This window comes from Balaenoptera physalus, assembly GCF_965194825.1.
Source record: "Balaenoptera physalus genome assembly, chromosome: 17".
NCBI classification, from domain to species: domain Eukaryota; kingdom Metazoa; phylum Chordata; class Mammalia; order Artiodactyla; family Balaenopteridae; genus Balaenoptera; species Balaenoptera physalus.
The window spans coordinates 7,319,587-7,327,911 of record NC_138895.1 but is presented as its reverse complement, the minus strand read 5'-3'; the positions used below and the strand labels follow the sequence as shown (position 1 = coordinate 7,327,911).

The 8,325-nt window shown below is 35.2% G+C and overlaps 1 long non-coding RNA gene across 2 annotated transcripts in view; it reads right to left on the bottom strand.

Moving 5' to 3' along the window:
• Nucleotides 1–1,171: 1,171 nt before the first annotated feature.
• LOC309646606 overlaps nt 1,172–8,325 on the bottom strand; it is a 114,696-nt gene continuing 107,542 nt past the window's right edge. The window contains exons 2-3 of one of the 2 annotated variants that reach the window (XR_014255461.1): nt 2,629–3,386; nt 1,172–2,211 (exon numbers count right to left, since the gene is read on the bottom strand). This is a non-coding gene — a long non-coding RNA (uncharacterized lncRNA). Of the gene's footprint in view, nt 2,212–2,392; nt 3,387–8,325 lie in introns of those variants that run through there. The other variant, XR_014255462.1, reaches the window with a different exon arrangement.

Below are 8,325 nucleotides of genomic sequence, written 5' to 3'. Positions count from 1 at the left end.
TGTCTGAGAAAGCGGTTTACTTCCATTCTTGTTCTCTCACGTCTCATGTCTTCACTTGGTTGGCCACAGTTAGGCTGGTAAACATGGGTTAAACTTTTCAGAACTCATCAGTATTGAGTCCAAAACTAGATGAAGACTGTTGCTTTAATGAATGACAGAACAGCCCAGACCAGGGGTCTTTTCCAAAAAGATGGCATTTAGTGGTCAGAAAAGACAGGTAAGAAAAATTCAGAGGTCAATGGTAACTCACAGAAGCATGGTTTGGCCAACTGGGTAGATGATGGTACCTACCAATTGCTAAAGGTCCGCAGGGGAGGAGCGTGTCTGGGGAGAAAACTGTGTTTGACATACTTGTAGGACATGCCCAGTTGGATTCAGGATTGGAGGTTGAAAAAATCTGGAAAGAATATATAAATTGGTGAATTATTAGATAATGGTTGAAGAAAAGGATGTGGATTCAGCCCATCATAATTTCTTTCAAAAAAGAGGAGGGGGGCTTCCCTGGTGGTGCAGTGGTTGAGAATCTGCCTGCCAATGCAGGGGACACGGGTTCGAGCCCTGGTCTGGGAGGATCCCAGATGTTGCGGAGCAACTGGGCCCGTGAGCCACAACTGCTGAGCCTGCGCGTCTGGAGCCTGTGCTCCGCAACAAGAGAGGCCACGATAGTGAGAGGCCCGCGCACCGCGATGAAGAGTGGCCCCCGCTTGCCGCAACTAGAGAAAGCCCCCGCACAGAAACGAAGACCCAACACAGCCATAAATTAATTAATTAATTAATTTAAAAAAAAAAAAACAAAAAACCTTCCCCGAGCAAAGGTGCAGTCTAGGGCAGGATCCTCTACACCTATGTTTAAACAAACAAACAAACAAAAAGGCGGAGGGAAGAAAAACACGGATCATTATTTTTTCTTCTCTAATCCTCAAAAGTAGAACATCCATTCGAGCTTGATGTTGCTGAATGACAACCAAGAGTAAAATTATTGTACCTTTTTTTCTTTTCTAACTTTTTAACGTGGAGATTTTGAAAGAATTCTTCAAAGCAATCCAGTGTGTGTTTGTCACAGCCTCTAGGTGATATGTTCTTAGGGAGAAAATATTGATATTTTCTCTAAACCAAGCTTGGCGAGGCAAACTTATTGTAGAAAAATACCTATGAATAACTAACTAAATCATCACCCCTCATTATCCTTAAGTGCAACTTCAATTAAATTGTTACTATCAGTACTGTCCTGCTATAATCTAAAAAAAAATAAAGATCAAGCAGTCTGATCACATAGTCTGATCATATGGTACAGTTCGCATTATAAGAAGCCCACAGTCCTGATGTAAACACTTCCCTGAACTACTTCAACCAACATCTGACTTCTCCCTCTAGAAATGCAATGTCTTCATGCAAAGCAACCAAAGAAGCATCTCTTCTAATACACTCGCTATTTTGCAGGGGATGTAGTCTTTATTTTTAAAAAACAAATAAAAATTTAAAAATCCTTATAATCTCCTAAAGCAAGAATTGTGGGGATTCTGAGATAAGAACTGACAGTGCTGTTTGGCATTTCCCTGTGCTAAGCGATGCATCTCCTGGAAAAATGTTGTCGTTTTTTGGAGTTGTTCTAAAAACAAACAGAAGGATGGGGAGACAGTGCTGTTATAGATTTCCCACCAGCAAGGGATCAAGACTGATTTCTGATTCAGTCCTGGGAGGAAGATGGCACTTTGGCAAAGAGCAAGTAGAAGGTTTCTAAAGCCTTCCTTTCACTCTCCCCTGACCAGCCATGGGGATAAGACGCAACTACAGGAGGTGAATCGGCAGCTAGCCTTAGGGAAAGATCTGATGTTGTATTGTTCTAATTAAAGTCCAAAAAGGAGTTGATTTCACAGAGCTTAAAAATCACACTAAAAATATCCTTTGAGACTTTCTTGGCAGCTTGGAATTACTGCAAAGAATTTGGTATGGCACAACACATTTTTGCAAAAAAACCCAGTAAACAGAGACATATTTTATTAAATAATAACAAACTCTAATATGTTTAAGCAGCCAACTAATGTCTTCTGTTTTCTTCACATCAAAAGGAAGAAACAAAGAGTTTTCCATAAGGATTTGTGCTTTTTCATGGACAAAAATTTATGGTAATCATTGCACTGGTTGAAAATAAGGTTCTCGGCAAGTTCCACTATATTCTATATCTTGTAATAGCCTATAATGGAAAAGAATCTGAAAAAAAAGAAAAAAAAGATATATATATATATAACTGAATCACGTTGCTGTACATCTGAAACTAACAGAATATTGTAAATCAACTGTACTTTAATTTAAAAAAAGGACAAAATGCAAACAGAGCTAGTCCAAAGAGAGTGGTGTTATGAGAGGCCGGGTGTGTGTGTGTGTGTGTGTGTGTGTGTGTGTGTGTGTGTGTGTGTGTGTGTTTGTGTGTACCGAGGCAAGCGTATCTGCACCTTCTTGCTCTTGCTCTGGGGATGTTGTGAGAGGGACAGAGCCAAAGGATGAGAGGAAGTGTAGGGGACAGCATAGGCAGGGCTTGTGATCATTCTCTCTGACGCTCCTGTTAGGAGAGGGCAGCCGGGTCCTTGAATGTGGAGAGAGGAGGCTATACTAGCATGTACTGGGTACCTTAGTGCTCGAAGCCATGCTCGTGAATGGTGGCAGGAGCCTGGACCTGCTATTCAAAGACCAGTCTGCTAGTTCCAAGTTCTCTGAGTTTCAGTAGCCCCATCTGTAAGACAAGGGCACAAATACATGTGATTGATTTTAGGCATGTGAATATTGGGTAAAGTACAATGAAGAGTTATTATCATGTCTCCTTGGACAGAAATCATAACTGAGTCTCAGAGGTTGGGGTCACACTTATGAAGGGCTTGTAGGACACTGGGCTGAACAGAGGTACACCTGCTTCTGCCTTAAAATGAACACAAAGAATGTAGGGCTTTACACAGGTCTACGTTTAACTCTTCCTCCTTGAAAAAAAGGGGAAAAGAGATAAAAAGACAGAGGGAACTCAGTGTGTATCATTTCTGAGAAATCATCGTGGTTCAGCCATGCATACTTGTGGTCAGGAGATGTCCCAACATCTGTCACAAAAATGCCCCGTCACTGGACCTTGCAGCATCTCCCAGTCTTGTGCTCAGAATACACCAGGCGACAGCGTTTCAGTTACGGCCATGCAGCCCCCAAGTAAAAAGTTAAAGTGAAGCCGCAGGGACATAAAACTTTATTTGAGTATAGAAAGCACCTCACCTTGCTTGGAGCGGTGAAGGAACCAGATTGACCCAGAGGACTTCCTGAAAACTGGGTAAGATATGGTCATTGCTTGAACCAGGAACTATACTTTAAGATGTGACTTTTCTCCTTGGTTTTGTGTTCAGGAATTTCTTAGGAAAAAAACAAAGTCATCAACAATGAGAACTGTTCTATCATTTAGGATGCTTACAGGGACAGAAAATCCTCCCCAAATTGATTTTAGGATTAAAAAAAAAAAAGAACTAGGCACCATAACTGAAAAAAATCAAAGACATGGTCAGCTTCAGGGCAACGTGGCCCAAGGTTCAAATATTGTTACCAAGTCCCAATTCCCATCCATGATGGCTTCATTTTCAGCGAGCTCTCCCTTCAAAGGCACAAGTTCACACAGCACATTTACACTTCATTTCCTCACATTCAAATCCAATGAGAAAGAGCAAGAGTATATTTCCCAGAACTGGCCAAAATCGCCTTTGCCTGATGAATCTAGAACAATCAGAACAATGGCAGTCTCTTACTTTGCTCCACTCATGAACTTTAGGACTCACTCTGATATCACAGAGGCTTAATTTTTTTTTATGTTATAATATTGAAATTTCTTCTATAAACAAAATATGGTTCAGAACTGGAAAACAAGTCATTATGAAGAAGCTTACAAAATAGATGTAAATATTTCATTTATTTGCCTAGAAACATACATCTCAGGCTCGTTTTTTTTCTGTTTGTTTGTCTTAACATCTGATCCTGAAAAATCTTCCCATTAAATCAGCATTAAAAGTCAACAAAATTATTAAACCTTCATCTGTTTACTGAAACAAATTTCAGAATTTAATCTTCCATTTCAAACTAAATCTCTAGTGGTCTACATACTGTAAACATTAATTAAAAGCACACTCTGGAAAGAAGAGATAAATTGGCTGGGGTACACACATTTGAGAGTCAAAATGTAGGAAACATTTCCAAAGCAAGTAATTACTTATAATGCCTATTTCTTTTAATATCTACGTAATTGGTAACTGATGGATTATTTTATGCATTACCCCATGCCACATAATATTCTTGATGTAGACAATTGTTGCTTTTTAAGATTTTATATTTTAAAATCTCATATATTTTATAAGTATAAAATTATATATATAAAAGTATATAGTATAATTATAATTTATATATAAATTATATGTATATGTCTAAAATTAATTATATTTTATGTATAAAATTATATATGTATATTTTATATGTATAATTACCTCGGATGGACATATATTTTATATGTCCATCCGAGGTAATTATTTTCTAACTGAATTATATATTGACACTATGACCCAATTTAAATAATAAATTAGAAAATAGAGGGAGTGAATATTTCAGATTCTATGAAATTCTAGCCTCAACCCCTTTTTCACCCTCCAAACTCTTCAGTTTCCATTCTACGTAAGGAAATCACAAATCTCTATTTCTACTTCAACTTTATTTCATTTCATTCCCAACTGAATTCTAGACTCTTCCACCTAGATATCTGATTTGAACCTCCAAGTACAGGTACAAAATTTAACTCATATTTTACTCAAGGGGCTTACCCTCCCTCCTGACGTGGTGATCTCTACTATTGGCACCTCATTCTTCCAGACAACTGGGTTCCATTCACCTTTGACTCTTCCTTCCCTTCCTGACCTTCAGATAGTTGCCAAGTACAAAGAAAAATGTTTCTGACAGTATCTTTCAAATGTTTACTCTGATATTTCTTAAAGAGATGAAATGTGGAATGCAGCAAGTTATTTTCATTATATGAGATTTACAAATATCTGGAACCAGCATATAAGTCAGAGAATATGTAGTTATCTTGATATATTGGATATGTCACTCTAAACTATAGTTTTATAGAAATATAACTCTAAATTTAGTAATATGCCTGTCTAAATCTATTATTATTTAAAAATTAAAGCAAGCCAGGTCAGTCATGTGCTTATCAGAAATATTGATAAAACTTTATTTCAAAGTCATACTTGTACCTCTGGGCACATCTTACAATAGTAACATCTGTTGATTTTATATTTTTATGGGGATCTAGTTAACAAGTTCTTATTAAATATCATCCTTATTGCCAAAGAGGACATGAATTTGTTGCATGGTTTTCTCAAAGTTCATGTTAATATTAATGAGAAAATACTTTAAAAACTGCCTTTGAGATTTGATGATTTGAGCAACCTAAATGTCCATTGACAGATGAATGGATAAAGAAGATGTGTATATATACTCAATGGAATATTACTCAGCCATATGAAAGAATGAAATAATACCATTTGCAGCAACATGGATGGATTTAGAGATTATCATACAAAGTGAAGTAAATCAGAAAGAGAAAGGCAAACATCATATGATATCACTTATATGTGGAATCTAAAAAAATGATACAAATGAACTTATTTACAAAACAGTAATAGACTCACAGAATACATAGGAAACAAACTTATGGTTACCAAAGGGGAAAGGGGCAGGAAGGGGTAAATTGGGAATTTGGGATTAATAAATACATGCTACTATATTTAAAATAGATAAACAACAAGGACCTACTGTAGAGCACAGGGAACTATATTCAATATTGTGTAATAACATATAATGGAAAAGAATCTGAAAAAGATTATATACATATATATGTGTATATATATGTATAACTGAATCACTTTGCTGTACACCTGAAGCATTGTAAATCAACTATACTCAATAAAAAAAATAAAAAGGAAAAAGAAAGATAAAATCCAAAATTCTTCTATTCATACGTTAATATCTTACAAAGGTTCTGGGAGAAAGTTTCTTCAAGTATTAAGTGCAATCGTAATTCTTCTGTAATTTAACTTGATTAGATTCTAATTTTGCATGAGAGCAAAATTAATGTTTTTCTTTGGATCTGAAGAAATCCCTAAGACATATGAAGTAGGTGGGAGACAAAGAGGAGCCCTTGGCTGGACTGAGCTCCCTGGCAGCTGCCGCCTCCTGGTTTGTTCCAGAGAATACAAGGTTTTCTAGCAGCTACCACCTACCAGGAACTGGGCTTAGACATGGTCAAAATCAGGTAAGTGAGGGCGTTGCATCTACCTTCACACAGGTCAGATGTGTCCCCTCATTGTTTCATCAGTTTCTATCCCCCCATAATGGTAGGAAGTTTCTTTTTTTCCTCTCGATCAGAGGAGTAATTGTTGCAAGCGTACATAAGGCAGGAGAAGAAGTGGGGCTATGGGGATTAAATTGAAAATTAAAGGAGGATTACGAGAGCTTGCAGCTTCTTAGAGGAAATGATGCTTGATTATAGAAGGTAATTAGAGGATCATTTTTTCAGTTCTGTGTCTTATAAGTGATTCATTTTATATATTTATATATTATTTAATATTTATATTTATAGTTTGTTTAAACATATTTTAATCTCGAAAAGCTTTTTAAGTTTGTAATTAGGCTTTTAAGAGCAGCATTTCTGCAACATTCCACGCTTCCTTTCTTACCTACATTTAGTTATAAACTGAAATCTTGTAGATATCTCGTAAGATTCTGAACATATGTTTAGGAATAGTTTAAAAATTAGTTTCATATTATGCTTTGGTAAGGTTTGCTAATAGCACAATAGGTCGAGAGATGGCCAATCTGGGTCAGTGAGCTGTCCATTTTACTGATGCCACTTCAGAATGGGAATGGCAGGCAATTTCAATGTGCTACCACTGCACCCTGTACATTTATCAGTGGGTCCCTGAAGGGTTAAGTCTTCATTGTCCCCCAATCCCACCCACTTCCCACAATTACTTGGCCCTTAGGAGGCATCCAGGGCTGAATAAGTGACATTACCAAGAGAGCATCTACATAATCACTAGGTATTGCCACTTAAATACAATATATTAATAAATTCATTCCTTAACTGATGTTTTTAACATTATGTTCAAAGCTAATTATCTAATTTTAATAACTACTGGAAAATGCAATATTAAGTAAACTCTATGAAAAAACGGAAACCCCTCTTAATAGTTGGTGTTGTTATAAACTCTAACACCCTTCCATAAAATAAAATTATTCTCAATAAAAGAAAATTCAAAATGCTTTTATCCTGCTTCTTTTATTACACACTTAGAGAACCATCCTTAGTGTGAAATCAATGGTTAGATGTATAAATATAATATATTTATAAATATGTATAAATATAAATATATACTGTATAGATATATAAATATATTAATATTTATATTTATTTATAAATAAATATAATTATAAATATATTATATTTATATATTATTGTATATTTTAAACTTTATATAGTAAATAAACTTATATTCATTAATAATATATAATATATTTTAAGTAATATACAGTATATTATTAAACTATATCTTTTACATTGTAATTACATGTTATGTATATTATTATATATAAATTTCAAAATACATTATTTTACTATAAAGAACTTAATAACACATATAATAAATATTAAGTGTAATAAATATATAACATTTAAAATATATAATTTATATTAAGGATATTTAAACAAGTACAGAACAAAAGTAATAGCACCAGGTTAATAAGTGCTAAGAATTTATAGTCCAACTACACTTCATACATCTGTTATCTCCATAGTCACCGGAAGGAACAATTTGACATCACAGGAAATTCTCCCATACACTTATACATCACTAAACCAAAAGTTTCAAAATTTCAAAACACAATATCTTGATTTTGTATTTCAAATGAAACACCCACTGAATACAGAGGGGAAAGTTGTGCCTGCTTAGCCATCTGTGATTTTTCATTCTGTAAAGCGTATCATATACAAGTGAGAGAAATGATGTTCTGCTCTGTTCATGGAATTTGCCAATGCAGGATGTGAGTACAGTAACAGTGTTGTCTCTTCCCAACGAGGTCTGATACATTCATTCATTTGCCAGACAGCTATGGAGAAAAACTAATTCAAACAGCATGGAGAGTGAGAGAGTGAAAATAATTGATTATATAACTTCTGTTGGGACATACTTTGAATTTTCAATTTTTGTCATGAAATCAAATGTCTTAATTTCATTACCATTTGCATATATCATT